General features: G+C 47.4%; 1 protein-coding gene across 2 annotated transcripts in view; it reads right to left on the bottom strand.

Annotated features, from left to right (window-relative positions):
* The window catches only part of ARMC2 (armadillo repeat containing 2), a 948,787-nt gene that overhangs the window by 271,079 nt on the left and 661,151 nt on the right, over positions 1 to 16,557 (bottom strand). The window lies entirely within an intron of this gene.

Below are 16,557 nucleotides of genomic sequence, written 5' to 3' on the forward strand. Positions count from 1 at the left end.
GATGAGGCCCACTGTGTTAAAACCTCCTTTTCATTCTTATAACTGACAGCAGAAAAACATCTGTTGAAACAACCAATTTAAATGTTATTTGAATTTCTCCATCATATACTATATAATAAAAGGCCAGATGTATGTTTGTAGGAAGCCGTCCTGCCCACTTCACCCGTTATCATTGCTAGAGGGAGCTGTTGCCTTACGCATACAACAATAGACTTCAAGTTCATCTTTTAGGTGGACATAATATGTATTTCAACAATGATAATCCACAAACTCCTAATCAACCTCGACCTCGACATTCTAGCCATCACCTAGACCTGGCTTCAAAGTGCTGCAGGGCCAGCCCTCAACCTTGCCATCCCACAGGGCTACTCCATCATCAGGCAAGACCGCCTCTCCTCTGTAGGAGGTGGGGTAGCACTCATCCTGAAAGATCATTTAGAGGCCAGACAAATCACATCTTACCTCGGTGACACCATAGACTCCCTAGCTATAATAATCGCCCTCTCCCCCAACTCCACCATCACCATCACCATCAACCTCGTCTACCGCCCACCGGGCCCACTATCGGAGTTCCATGAGAACCTCTTACATCGACTATCAGAAAACCTAAAACTCACCTCCAAAAGCATCCTCTTAGGTGACCTTAATCTCGGATACAACGACAAAAAGGATAAGCCAGCCAAATCTCTTTCACTAGCCTTAAAGGAACTAGGCTTTGACCAAAAAATAACCTCACCCACACACAACAAAGGCCGCATCCTTGACTGGGTAGCTGACCACAACTGTCACATCGACATTAGCTCCAACACTCCTACTCCTTGGTCAGACCACCACATCATTCACTTCCTCATCCCCGTCATATCTAACACCAAAAAGCCCAACCCCATTCCTCCAGCCCTGGCAAGATGCGCCAAAATTCTTACCAAACACAAGATCTTACCACACCTAAGCATCCTCACAACAGATCTCAAGTCCTCCGACCCGTCAGAGCTAGCAGATATTTACAAGAGCACCATAAGCACTGCCATTGACACCATCGCCCCTTTACAGAAAAAGAAAGCCAAAAACAGTGAAACACTCAAACACATGGTTCTCCCCTGAACTTAAAGAACTCCGCTCTCAGAAAAGAAAAGCATTGACAACACTTGGCAGAAATCCCCCTCCCAGCCACCTTATCCTCCTACAAAAAAAATCACCTCCCAATACAAAAAAGCCATAATCACAGCCAAGTCAGCCTCCTATAACGAAAGAATCGCTAATGCAAGTTCTGAATCCAAAGAGCTCTTCGCCATCTTTAAAGAACTCACCACACCAGCCACCAATTCACCAGATATTGTCAAAGACCAAACCTGGTGCAACTCCATACAATCTCCACTACTGAATAAAATCGAACTCTTGCAAGCAAAAATCAAGGACCACCACAAAAAACCTATCACAGCACCTCAAATCTACCACCACCACTAACCACCTGCCCACCCCCAGCACAGAGCCCTCCTCTGCCAAAACCCCCTTAACCACCTTCAAATTCAGGAAAGTCACAGAACAGGAAGTTATTGAGATAATGAACAAGATTAAACCATCCAACTGCAAAGGAGACCCATGTCCAGCCAGTCTGATTAAAGACTGCACTGAAACACGCGCCCCCTTCCTCAAATCCTTCATTAATACCTCCTTCAACGCCAACACAGTTCCAGACAGCCTAAAAGAAGCTTGGGTACGACCTCTTCTAAAAAAAACTACTCTTGACCCAGCAGTGGCTAATAACTATAGGCCCATTACCACCATGCCTTTCCTGCTCATGATCCTGGATAAAGTTGCCTACACGCAAATCCAGGAATATCTTGAAACCAACCATATCCTAGGCAAAAGACAGTCAGGCTTCCGACCAGGTCACGGAACAGAGTCAGCCCTACTCGATTTAAAGATACAATTTGGAGACATCATGGACAAAAGCAAACCGGCACTACTCCTCCTATTGGACCTGTCCGCCACCTTTGACCTTGTTAACCATGATATCCTAGGCATGCACCTAAAAAATGAAGCGCACTTCTCAAGTGAAGCTATCACATGGGTTGCCTCATTTCTAAATGGTAGGCTCATGAAGGTCTTCTCAGACACTGCCTCGGCAACCCCGACGATCATCCACTGCGGCGTCCCCCAGGGCTTCTCTACCGCCCCTACTCGCTACAATATATTTACCTTTCCACTTTTCAATGATCTCGACTGTCGCAACATAGCGTACACCAACTATGTGAACGACACGCAGGTACTACTACCACTAACTAGCACATATGAAGAAGATGTGACAGCACTAACCAAAATCTACACAGCCATTCAAAGTTGGATGGCTGCAAACGGCCTCTGCTTAAACTGAGATAAAACTGAGATCCTCATAGTAGGGACCAGCGAAACTCTCAACAAACTCCCCCCACAATATAAATCCTTCAACATCGACAACTCCACCATCACAGTCTCTAAGACGGTCAAAACCCTAGGTGTACACCTAGATGCATCACTATCCATGTCCCGCCAGGTCAACGCCATAGCCTCCTCCTTAGCGCTCACCACCAAGGTTATTAACGCAGTCAAGCCTTTTCACTCCACCAAAAACTGCCTATCCATCGCCAGAGCCACATACTAAACTGGACTATTGAAATGCCCTCTTCCTAGGCACCTCTGTCAACAACATTAAAAAACTCCAAATTATGCAAAACAACGCGCTCCGGGCAGCGCCGACCATCCCCAAAAGGGAACACATCTCTCAAGCAAGGAAAGATGCCCACTGGATACCGGTTAAGGAACGCATTCTCTTTAAAGCCATGGCCATCACACATAGATGCCTTACACTAGACGCCCAACCCTATCTCGCAGAAAGAATCACCCTCAACGCTTCTAACAGACCCACTAGAGCCCACCGTGCCAACCAGATCTATGTTCCCACGTTCAAAAGATCTAGAGCTGGAGGATCTAGCTTCCAACACCTCGCACCCAAAAACTGGAATGCCCTACCAACTGCACTAAGGAATGAAAAATCATACACCACCTTTCGCAAAAACCTAAAAACCTTTCTTTTCTGCTAATGTTTAAATATGCATAGCTATGCCTGCACTGTAACCTCAGCAAAGCATAACTCCCTGACCCTCTCGATCTTGTACTACCTTTCAATGTATTATTGCAACCAACTGTTCCTCTTTACCTATGTTTAAGCTTAAGCCTGCCGTAACAGCGCCACGATGCCTCAGGGCAGTTCTGTGCGCTTTATAAATGCAAATAAAATAAATAAATAACATACAATTATCTAGAGAAAAGGCCCAAGAAAGGGTACCACTTTAACAGCATACTTTATATTGCAACACTAAGAAAAGTTATGAATTTTTTTAAAAAGCATATAAAAAGACATTTATTTGAAGCACCATTTCTCTAACAAAATAAATTACTTTTTTCCCAATGTACTTATGTATTATGTAATTATTCATTGTAATATTTCTTGGATTGTATTATATCAATAATATTCTTCATGTATGTTTTAAACTTTATTTGACTTCAATTGACTTATTTTACGATCACTTCGAATCATGCTGCACGTGAATTGTATAACTCTGACATCCCTCAACATCATATATTTCAGTCCAAAACCTGTAAGTGGAATCCAAGACAATGAGGAGCATATACAACAATTGGCCGTATGTACTATGTTGAACTTTTAATGGATTATGTGAGATTTTGTTTGAGGTTACTACTCCTCCATGTAAAAGGAGCAAGATCTATTATAAATGACGTTAAAATACAACACAATATATTTACACTCTGGAAATGTCTTCCTTTACTCACATTAGCCCGTGTACAAGGCTTTTCCACTAGCTTACATATCAAAAACAAAAAAAAAACAAACAACATTTCACCATCATCATAGCTTAAAAACCATCAGAGTAAATTTCAAATAAGACTACTCCTTTAAGAAACTCCACCAAATGATATAGAAGAACAAGTTACTTTCTTACCTGGTAACGTTCTTTCGTCGGGATGTCCCTCCGACGTATTCCTTATCTTTGAAATACGTTTCCAGCTTGCTGGCCTCGGAAATCTTTTCTCTGCAGAGGGCGCACAGCGTCGAAGTCCGCCGAGTCGATGTCCCTCGAAGGCCACCGTATTGGCGCCGACGTCACCATGCCCATAAATAGATACGCGCTGCATCCGTTGCTCAGTTCCGTTTTGTAGTATAAGAAAGACATGCCTGAATTGGTTAGTAACCTTGAAGGAGCGAAAGCTGCAACCACAAGGGAAGTTATCACTGCGGGGATGGATAGGAGGGGCGATAAGGAATACGTCGGAGGAACATCCCGTCGAAAGAACGTTACCAGGTAAGAAAGTAACTTGTTCTTCGAAGGGATTGTGTCCTCCGACGTATTCCTTATCTTTGATAGGCTCCCATAGCAGTGGTATGTAATTGGAGGAGGGAGTGATAGTGTTATATATCCCTTTAGGGATGGACCGAGTGTAATACGGCTTTGCCAAATCTGGTCTCTTGAGCAATGGAGGAATCCAGATTGTAAAATTTTGTGAATGTATGTGCGGACGACCATGTGGCAGCCGCACATATGTCTCGGACCGGTACCCCTCTCTGGAGAGCCGAAGAAGCTGGGATACCCCTGGTTGAATGAGCCCTGAGGTTTTGGGGTGGCTCTTTCCCTGCTAGTCTATAACATTCCAGGATGGCCAAGATAATTCTCCTGGAGATTGTTTGTTTTGTTATGGGTAGTCCCAACTTGTGACCTGAATATCCAACCAACAGCTGGTTTGCTTGCCTGATTCTAGCCATTCTGCTGATGTAAAAGCTGAGAGCTCGCCTAGGGTCCAGCCTGTGTAGCCTTTCCTCCTCTTTCCCCGGATGGGGAGGAGGGTAGAATGAAGGCAAGGTAATTTTCTGAGTAATATGGAATTCAGAAACCACCTTTGGGAGAAAATTAGGCTTCACCTGGAGGACAACCTTGTCCATGTGGAAGATTGTATGTGGGGGTTTACAGGAGAGAGCTTGTAGCTCACTCACCCTCCTAGCCGATGTTAGTGCTACAAGTAGGACAGTTTTAAGTGTGAGAAATCTTAATGCGCAAGAGTGAAGTGGCTCAAATGGAGTGCCCATTAAGAAGTTTAAGACTAAATTTAAGTCCCATAATGGAACCTGGAATGGTTTTGGAGGGTAAACATTATTCAGACCCTTGAGAAAGTGTACCACTAGAGGAATTTTGAAATACGATGGTTCCTCCGCAGTGCGCTTGAAGATAGAAAGCGCTGCGAGATAGCCTTTTACAGTGCCAACTTGAAGGCCTGAGTTTGCCAAGTAGAGTAGAAACGATAGCACCGTTGGTGTATCACATGAAAAAGGGTCGATATTCTCTTCCCTACACCAGCTGCAAAACTTGTTCCAACGGCAGCGGTATAAAGACTTTGTTGCTGGTCTTCTGGCCGAAAGCAACACCTCCATGACGTCATCAGGGAGATCCCAATCCTTGTACCTCAACCTTTCAGAAGCCAAGCGTGGAGGTTGAGGGTTATGATGTCTGGATGGAGAACCTGACCTCCCTTCTGCGAGAGAAGATTCTCTTTGAGTGGAGGACGGATTGGAGGACAGATGGACATATCCAGAAGGTCCGGGTACCACGTTCTCCTGGCCCAGTCCGGGGCAATTAGGATCATGGTTGTCCGGAATCTTCTCAACCTCCTGATCATTTGAGGAATAACAGGGACTGGTGGAAACGCGTAGAGGAGTGGAAACTCCCAGTCCACTACGAACGCATCTCCCAGAGCTCCTCTCGGGGGAAATTCCCTCAAACAGAACAGATCGCACTTCCTGTTGGTGCTTGTGGCGAACAGATCCACCTGAGGGATTCCCCAAAGGGCGAAGATCTCTTGAAGGACTTCCTGAGCTAGCTCCCATTCGTGGGAGACTGTGCTCTGCCTGCTCAGAGCGTCTGCTGTCAAATTCTTCTCTCCGGCTAGATGGACTGCCGATAGAGAGATTCCTTCCAGAATTGCCCAAAACCAGAGCTGCATTGCCACTCTGCACAGTGGTAGTGATCCTACGCCTCCTCTTTTGTTGGGGTAGTGCATGGCCACCGTGTTGTCCGTCATTATCAGGACATTTCTCCCTTGTACTGATGGCAGGAAAGCTTTCAACGCTAGTCTGATCGCTCTTAGCTCTAATAGGTTGATATGTAGTCTGGACTCCGATGGAGACCAACGACCGCTGATGGTCAGGTCGTTGGCATGGGCTCCCCACCCTGTGAGCGAGGCGTCTGTGCCTACTGTTATCTCCGGCCATGGTTGCCAAAACAGTTCTCCTTTCAAGATGTTCTCTGAATAGGCCCACCACTGAAGGTCGTGAGCTACCCTGTCCGGAATCCGGAGGAGATCTGTCATTCTCCCTGAGAATTGTGACCACTGACTTCTCAGTGCCCACTGAAGAGATCTCATTCTCAGGCGAGCCTCTGGCACAAGGAAGATGCAGGATGCCATGAGGCCTAGCAACCTCAAAAAGTCGAAGGCTGAGAGAAGTTGGGCATTTTAAAACTTGGTGACCATCTGCAGAATATCTTGAGCCCTCACCTATGGTGGCAAGGCTTTTCCCAGGGAAGTGTCCAGGACCGCTCCAATGAACTGGAGTCTCTGAGATGGTATCATCTGTGACTTCTTTAAATTGAGGGAGAAACCCAGTCTGTGAAGGAAGAGGCAGACAATCTAGCTGGGTCCGGGCCTGTTCCGAAGATACGGCCCTGATCAGCCAATCGTCCAGGTAGGGATAGACGTGGATCCCTTCCCTCCTTAGACTCGCCGCCACTACCGACATCAGCTTGGTGAAGACCCTCGGGGCGGAGGTCAGCCCAAATGGCAGAACTCGAAATTGATAATAAGAGTTGCCAATTGCGAACCTCAGGTATTTCCTGTGCTTGAGATGGATTGGCATGGAAATAAGCATCCTGAAGGTCCAGAGATACCGACCAGTCCTGGAGCTGGAGGGCCTGAAGGATCTGAGAAAGAGTTACCATCTTGAACTTGTCCTTCCTGAGGAACTTGTTCAATTCTCTTAAGTCCAGGATGGGTCTCAGTCCTCTGTCCTTCTTTGGTTTGAGAAAGTAGGGGGAGTACCAGCCCTTGTTCCTGTCCGCTACAGGTACCGGTTCTATGGCACCTTTCTCTAGCAGGTCCATAATTTCCTGCAAGAGGAGCGGATCTGGAACTTTTCGGGAGCTGTTCCCTGGTGGATGACTCTGAGGGATGTGTAAAAAAGGTAGGCAGTAACCTTGGGCAACTGTCTCCAACGCCCAAGCATCTGACGTTTTAGCCTGCCATTCCGTCAGATGGTGAGTTAACCTGCCCCCTACAGGTGTCTTGTGTGCAAAGGCCTCAGAGTGGTTTGGGGGCGGATGATGCAGATGCCGAGGGTAAAGAGGCACCTGCTGCGGTCTTAGTACCTTTGACCCGTCCACCTCGGGTGGATCTTCTTTGGCCTCTTTGAGCCGGCTGTCCTCTGCCTTTTCCGAATGCGTAATAATAGCGAAAGGACTTTCCACTCCCCGAGGTTCCTGAGGGGCGAAAAGGAGTTTGGCGGATAGCAGCTCCTAGGGATTTTGCTGCTGCTTTAGAAGTCTGTAACTTTTCCAGACTGTCATCAGCCTTCTTTCCGAATAACAAAGAGCCGTCAAAGGGCATATTCAAAAGTCTGGCCTGTACATCTGGAGCAAAGCCAGACTTTCGCAACCATGCATGCCTGCGGATTGTTGTACTTGCCGCCATGGCCCTGCTGATACTGTCAGCGGAATCGATGCCACTTTGAAGAGACTCGCACATGGCATCTTTGCCATCTTGAATGATGTTAAGGAAGGCTTCTTTCTCCTCTCCATCGGGTATGCAGTCAGCCGCTGATGAAGCACACTCCTATAATGTATGACTGAACCTGGCGAGCGTACAGGTGGCGTTGATGGACTTCAACGCCATACTACAGGCAGAGAAGACTTTCTTTGCCATAGAGTCATACCTCTTGTCATCCCTGTCCTGTGGGACAGTAGGGTAAGCAGTCCTACTGCTGGATGAAGTTGTCGCTTGAACCACCAGGCTCTCTGGGGTCGGGTGTTTTGACAGGTATTCAGGGTCAGCAGCCGCTACCCTATACTTTGTCGACAGTCTTTTATTGACTGCTGGGATGACTTCGGGAGTCTCCCAATTGGATGCAATTTTTCTTTGTAGGGCTGCATGGAAGGGGACCACCGGGTCCTCCTGTGGGCCTTTGTCCAATATATCCGTTAGATCATCTTGTTGGAAAACAAGTGAAGGCGCAGACCAACCCATAAACTCAATTATTCTTGCCATCAGGGTTCTATATGGTGTTTCGGCATGTTCCCCTGGGTCTGGCTTTACAAATTCCACTTCTGGGGAAGTGTCAAGTCCACTGGCCTCATGAAGTGAGTCTTGTAGTTCCTACAGCCTCCTTTCTTCAGAGTTGAAATCCTCTGCAGCAGGCAGTGAGGATCTCTGTAAACCAAAAGCTTCTTGGTCAGAGTCTTCTATTCTGGTCTCTGAAATGGAGTAAAGCCCATCTCTATGTAACGCTCACCTGATTCCCGCAGAGGCGCCGGTCTTGACTGGGTGAATGCCGTATCTTCAAAGGTGATGTGTAACACACGGTTGGCTCTTTGGGCTGGACCTCTGTGCACTGTATGTCTGACTTGAAGAGTAAGATGTCTGCAGATAGAAAATATGGGATTAATGAACTGGGGTTATTGGGTGCCTCTCTCCTCTTCCCTTTCTCTTCTCCTGTAGAACCCCAAAGGTTAACGCCCTCACCTTAGGTAAGTGAACGCCGAGCTCTCCATCTGCATCGGGGCAGGGTGCCGTAACCAGTTTCTTCACTGGATAAGGGTGCAGGCCTCTTGACCTCAGAGGACTGCTGTCCGTCGTTAACTGCACGAACGGTAAGTTCTGGGCACTTCAAATGTCTTAAAAGTCTTTTGTAATGATATCTCTTGTTTTGCAGGGTTCCGGCGATGGTGGATGGCGGGCTGATGAGAGTTGAGGATCGAACCCGCGTGAGGAATAGAAGCGCCTGGAAGCACGTAAGTAAGCGCTTGTAGCCTGCTTCACGATGCGCACTAACTGTCCCTTTTATCTTGCAGGTACAAATTCAGAGCTTTAGAGAAGCTGAAGGGTGCTGGAATACCCACTGGATTCGGCGTGGAAGGAGTAATGGCACGTGAGTAATAAAGTTGCCCAATGTCTTTAAACGCACCTTCTTTTGTCTTTCAGATGCGGGATGCAGCGCCGAAGGCCTCCGGAGCGTGCGAAGAGTAGGTAAGCCTTTGTCTTTCAGATGCCGGAATGCAGCGCGAGGCGTTGGTGACAGCCGATGGACCAGGTAAGAGATGCGCTGCCACTGAAGACCGTAGTGCTAACCTGTTCTTTCTTTGTCTTTACAGGTGCTGCTGAAGACTGGATTCCAGGATGGTAAGCCTTTGTTCCCTTAGGCCCAGGATCAGAAGCAGAAGACACGATGAGCGTTCTGCTGCAGAGAATGCAGAATAACACAAAGCAAGATTCATCCATCGGGTGTGGTTTAAATAGCCTCCTGTAGTGCTTAGGTGTCTCCTTCCACAGCCACGACTAGGTAAGAAATAGTTCCTGCTTTCCAGAAGAGTTCCAGTGTTCTGAACCTAGGGAGTGGCTCCTGCCCCACCCAACAGGAAAAGTAGTCCCAAACAGAAGAGGATCAGGGGTTCAACTGGCAGGTAAGTATGCAGCATGGTCTGCTGCAGGTAAGTCCACCCAAGCATTATGAGCCCGGCGCTTCCAGCGCTGGGACTGGGCATCTTTATGAGCCTGGTGCCACTGGCGCCAGGACAGGGTCCAAAAGGTCCCAATTGGGACTGGCTGGCACTCGGAACCGGGGTTATGGGTCTGCTTCCAAGGGAGTCGGGCAAGTCCTGATCTTTTGGAAGCAGAGATCATGACACTCTAGGGCTGAAGGAGCCAAACTCGTCGTTATCAGACGAGAAAATGTCGAAGTCGTCGACGCCGATGTAACCGGCTTCGAAGGCGCTGAAAATGGCGTCGAAAAAACTGGAAGGGGCCTCGAAGAATTCGAGAGGATCGGGATCCTACTCGAGGGCATCGACGACGGTCTCGGCGTCGTGCCGGAGGCCCTTGAAAACACCGTTGGCTGTGGAGCCTTGGTCCTCTCTTTCATTGGCGTCGACGTTGGCATGGCGTCGAGTCGATCGACCGATGCGTCGAGGAACCCTTCGACAACGGCGTCGATGGCGCCGACCCGTGCATCGAGGGAATCTTCGACGACGGCGTCAAAGGAACCCTCGACGCCGGCGTCGAAGACGGTGCCTTCTTACCCGATGGCTCATGGCGCTCTCGGGTGGAATGTTTCGCCGGGTGCTGCGACTCGCGGCATTTTGATTTTTTGGGTTTTTCACCCGGGGTATCACCCTCAGCTGTCTTCGAGGGGGTTGAGGCCGCGTTCTCGAAGACGCTTAACATTTTCTTTCTGAATTCCTCCCACTCAGTTTGAGAACTGTGTTTGGTGGGACAGGAAACTCTTTCTGGGGACACCGAAGACGACGAGGAATGGGACCTTCGACGTCTCTTTTTTGAGTGTCTAGATCTCGACGAATGGTGGGAGCTGCTTCGAGATCTAGAATGGGAGTGTTTTCGATGGCGAGGAGACTAATGCCTCGACCGACGAAACCTTCGAGGAGGTTTTAGCTGACTTACCTCTCTCGAGCTTCCCCTTTCGCTCCTTCAGGGCTTTCGCCGTCATGGACATGCAGTCCTCACACTCCGAACAATGGTGCTCGGACCCCAAGCACCATAAACAGACCCTGTGTGGCTCCGTTATTGACATTTTTTTACCGCAGTCTCGACATTTCTTGAAGCCGGATTGCAGCGTCGGGGGCTGATGAAGAAGCCATCGAGAACGATAAGGAATATTCGTTGAAATAGATTAGATAAACCTCACTGAACTGAGTAACGACGTTCCGAGGCCCCACGAAGCGCGGAAAAACGGAACTGAGCAACGGACGCAGCGCGTGTCTATTTATGGGCATGGTGACGTCGGCACCGATACGGTGGCCATCGAGGGACATCGACTTGGCGGATGTCGACGCGCAGCGCCCTCTGCAGAGAAAAAATTTATAAGGCCAGCAAGCTGGAAACGTATATCAAAGATAAGGAATACGTCGGAGGACACAATCCCTTCGAAAATCAGTTTTCTTCAGAATTCATCAGAACATCTGTTAGAGATTTCAGGGATGCCATTGGTGCTGATTGCACTCTACTGTTCAGAATGGACTAAAGCATTGCAAGCCCAGCAATACTCAAACAAGACAATTCTTTTCATATCACCAAGAGAAGGAAAATCACTTTTTATATCTGCCTATGCATTTAGTTCTTATCAGTGCCTTAACACTGTTAATCCTACAGACTGAATGGGAAGAGAATCAGCCTCATTTTATGTGAAATGCGAAATGCATGCAGGTAACCAATAGTGTTACGTGCTGTGGAAGCCGTGCATGCAAGTTTTTAACGTTCACAAGGTTGAGGGTAGAAGTAAAGGGTAAAGCGAGGCATGCTTGCTTTTCCTTAAATTTTCCTCTCAATCTTGTGAAAAAGCGTTACCTGCAAATTACGCTTAGCAGACAGCGTTAACTAATAGACTCCTATGGAACCCACCTGGTTTCTAGCTGGTGAAAGACCAAGGCAGATTCCATAGGAATCCGTTTTGTTTTACACCTGCAAGAAAATAACTTGCAGACTTAAAACAAAACGCATGGACAACATGGAGGATGAATGCACGGAATAGATCTTCTCTCTTCCTGTCCTACATCTTGTCCGTGTGTGTGGTAGAGTGGAAAATGTATGCATAAAAGCATTAAACCACACTTCCCCACATCCATTTCCTGCTCAACTCCATTAAACCTCACTTCCCCACATCCATTTGCTGACAAAGATATATTACCATCAATTTTTCCTCAACGGGTACAAGCATTCAAGCAGGTGAAAATTAATTTAGGGAAAAAACGCCTCCCTGGAATACCTGTTGACGCAGTAGAACCTGCTTTCCTTGGCCAAAGCTGGACTGGCTCACGCCTCCATCAAGGTGCACTTGGCCCACATATGCCGTTACACCAGCACGCCGGGCCGGCCTTCCCTGTGGTTGCACATGCTCGTCAAGGAGTTCCTCAGAGACCTCTTCAGGATTTTCCCCCAGTGAAGGCGCTGCCCCCAGCTTGGGAACTCAATGTGGTCTTTTACTAAGCTCATGGGGGTGCCCCTTTGAACCGATGCATCAGGCCCCACTGAAGTTTCTCTCGTGGAAGACGATTTTCCTTGTGCCGATCACCTCGGCCAGGCGGGTCGGGGAGATCCAGGCCCTGTCTTGCAAACAGCCGTACTTGTCTTTCCGTGCTACGACAATGGTGCTGTGCACACACCCCACCTTCAAGGTCTGTCGGGGTTCCACCTCCAAAAGCCTTTGGTATGGCCGGTCTTCTTTCCAAATTCATCGTTACCAGTGGACATGGCTTTGCATTCCCTGGGCGTTGCTCAAGCCCTGAAGTTCTAAGTGGCACGCACAAAGGATTTTCGAAACACTTCTCAATTGTTCATCAATTTTGGACCTGTGAATTACAAGAAGGCCTTGTTGAAGGCCTCCATCTCCAAGTGGCCCTTTAGCTGCATCATGCACTGTCATCTGCTGGATAACAGAGATTTCTTCCTGACCGTCAAAGAGCTCATTCCACCAGTGCCATCTCCGCAACGACAGCGTTTCTCTCTGGTGGGCCCCTGCTTGACATCTGCAGGGCTGCTACGTGGAGGTCCACGCACACCTTCATGAGGTTCTACTATGTCGACAGGGATCCCAGGGAGGAGTCCGGAATCGGCCAAGTGGTGCTACGCAACCTGTTCACTTGAGGTGAGTCTGTTCCACGGGTGAGTGTTTTTACTTCAATTGAGCCTCGACATCTTCCGTGGTTGTGTATATGTACTGCTGTGCAATCTTTATTCAAGAGCATGCAAATCTTTGCTAGAGAAGGAACAAGTTACTTACCTGTAACTCTTGTTCTCCATCATGGGTCTAGCATGGATTGACTTGCAAACCCTCATGCCTTCCCCTCTGTGGCTCTTCCTGGTTCACACTGCCACTTTACATGCTTACCAAATCTGAAGACAGCCACTGGGGGTGGAGTTTGGAAGACAAATGTCATTGGATGGAGGCAGTATCACCCAGAGGACAGGGATTGATTTAGAGGAGAAGGAAGAAGTTACTTATCTGTTGTTGAGCATTGTTTTCCAGCATGGGTCTGGAATGGATTCACATGCTCATGAATATTCCCTGTCGTCAGGCTGGGAATCCTTGGTAAAAGAAAAACAGTTTCACTTACAAACTTTATTTCTCCCATAAACCAATCACTGTCCTCTGGGTCATACTGCCCCCAGCCAATGACAGTCCTCTCCCTAAGCCCCTCCTCTGGCAGCCAGCTACAGATTTGGTAAGCACTTAAAGTGGCAGTATGACCAAGAAGAGCCTCAGAGGGGAAGAAGGGAGGGTTTGCATGTGAATCCATGCCAGACTCTTGCTTGAGAACAATATTTACAGGTAAGTAACTTGTTTCTTCTCCAGCATGGGGTCTGGCATGGATTCACATGCTCATGAATAACAAATACATAGTATTACAACATTACTCAACCACGAGAGGTGGCAAGGCTCAACAGAAGCAATTCACTCTAACTCCTGGAACAGACTCACCTCAAGTGAACAGGTTGCGTAGCACTGCTTGGCCGACTCTGGACTCCTCCCTGGAATCCCTGTCAATGCACTAGAACTTCGTGAAGGTGTGTGTGGACCTCCAAGTAGCAGCCCGGCAGATGTCCAGCAGGGGCACACAAGCCAGGAACGCCGCTGTCGCAGCAATCACTCTGGTGGAGTGGGCTCTCGGACGGCCGGGCAGCAGTCGGTTCGCAAACCGATGACAGTGCATGATGCACCCGGAGAGCGACCTTGAGATGGAAGCCTTGGAGAAGGCCTTCCCATGGTTCACAAGACCTAGGTTCACAAACAGCTGTGAAGTCTTTTGAAAACTCTTTGTGCATGCCACGTAGAACTTCAGGGCATGAGCAACGTCCACCAAGTGCAAGGACCTCTCAGCCGCAGACAAAGGTTTAGGGAAAAAAAACAGGTGATATCAAAGGTTCATTGAGGAGGAATTCCGACAGAACCTTTGGCATGAAAGAGGGGTGCATCCGCAGCACCACCCTCGATTCAAGGGAAATCAGGTATGGCTGTTTGCAGGATAGGGCCTCCTGGCAGAGGTGATGGCCACAAGGAAAAGCAGTTTACCATGAGAGGAACTTCAGAGGGGCCTGATGCATAGGCTCAAAGGGGTCCCCCATGAACCTCATCAGAACCACGTTGAGTTCCCACGCTGGGGCAGGAGCCATCACCAGTGGGAAAGATCGATAAAGTTCTTTGAGGAACTCTTTGACGAGTCGATAAGACCAAAGCGAAGACCTTCCTGGAGACCTGGTGTAGCGGGAGATAGCCGCCAGATGTACTTTGATCGAGTTGTGTGCCAGTCCAGCTTTGGCCAAGGATAGGAAGTATGGAAGAATCTGCAGGGCCGTTGTTAACCTGTAACATAATCGCACAGCCAGAATGTTACGCTATGTATGTTGGTCATAAGCAAATTGCATTGAGATGGCCTATTTGGGCTACCTCCTATCGAAGGAGGGAAGGAGATTGACACCAGAATGAATAGAAAGCATCTCTGGTATGCCTAGTCCAAATACACAAAAGGAAGTCAGAGCTTTAATCGGCATGGCTTCATATTGTAGGCAGCGGATTCTGAATTTCGCAATGATTGTAAAACCCATATTGGCATTGACAAGGAAGGATGTGACCTTTCCTTTGCCATGGAACATGGAATGTCAAGAAGCTTTTGACCTGCTCAGAGCTCCACTATGCTCAGCTCCAGTTTTGGGCATGCCAATTATGAAAAGTGTTTTATGTTGTTCGTACATGAAAGGAATGGATGTGCTTTGGCTGTTTTGACTCAGGAACATGGGAGGGAAGAATCGACCGTGCGGTTATTTTTATTCCACATTGGATCCTGTTGTATGTGCTTTGCCACGCTGCTTGCGAGCTGTTGCTGCTGCTGCCGCATCAGTAAAACAAACCGCAGGGATGGTTTTAGGTCACTCTTTAACCGTGATTGTACCCCATTCAGTAAACGTTCTAATAAATAGAACACAGACGCAACATCTCACTTCTGCCCGATTAACAAGATACGAACTGATGCTATTTGCACCGCATATCCAAATTAAGATATGCTGCTCTTTGAATCCAGCTGAATTATTGCCACTCCCAAGTGAAGGGAAAAGAGAGGGGATATTGCTACATGACTGCTTAATCATAACTGAGCAAGAAACAAAAGGAAGAATTGATCTAACAGATACACCCATGAAAGAGCCAGATGGAGAATTGTTTTGTGATGGCTCCTGTTTCAAATTACCAAATGGCACATCAACTGCTGCCTACGCCATTACCACATTGAGAACCATTGTAGAAAGTAAACAAATCCCACATAACTCAGCACAAGGTGCGGCAATAATAGCCTTGACCAGAGCATGCAAACATTTTGAAAACCTTATTGTAAACATATATAATGACAGTCAGTAAGCCTTTGTGGTGGTCCACAACTTTGGCCGATTATGGGCTGACAGAGGGTTTCTGACTTCTCATTGAACCAAAATCCAAAATGGCATTTTAATAGTAAGACTGTTGTCAGCACTTGCGCTTCCTAAACGATTAGCGATAATAAAATATAACGCCCATAAGAATCTAACGTAGGGAAAGGAAATGCATTTGCAGACAGAATTGCGAAACAAACTGCCACTGATTTACACACAAAATGTATGTCGAGTCAACAAGAAGCATGTCCTGGATGTCCTGGATGATAGAGGATGGAATTGGGACTGTAAAAGGAATAGAAGCAGAGGCTACTCCTGAGGAAATAAAACAATGGTCCGAGGGTCCAGCAGAATTAGATCCCGAGGGTTGTTGGGTGGACAAAGAAAACCGTAGATGGATGTTACCACATGCATATGTTATGGCAATGGTTACTATGTCACATGGTCCAACACACATTTGTGCAAAGAAAATTTGTCATCAGCACCTTGATACTGTATGGTACAATGACAATATTACAAAAACTGCCTGGGGATTGGTTCAATATTGCATGACTTGTTTACAACATTACATTAGGAAGGGAACCAAAACACCAATAGGAAGTTTTGGTCCTCACTCAATGTCATTCAAAGTAATTCACTTCAATTTCATTGAAATGGAACGATGACAGAACTATAAGTATGTACTTGTAGTGGTCTGTGCATTCAGTAAATGGGTTGAAGCCTATCCCCTCAAAGACTGTTCAGCCATGTCCACAGCAAAATCCATGTTAAAAGAATACTTCCCAATTTCGGGTTGAAACGTGTTATATGGCC

The sequence above is a fragment of the Ambystoma mexicanum genome, chromosome 4p (assembly GCF_040938575.1).
Source record: "Ambystoma mexicanum isolate Mex_15411 chromosome 4p, UKY_AmexF1_1, whole genome shotgun sequence".
Taxonomy (NCBI): domain Eukaryota; kingdom Metazoa; phylum Chordata; class Amphibia; order Caudata; family Ambystomatidae; genus Ambystoma; species Ambystoma mexicanum.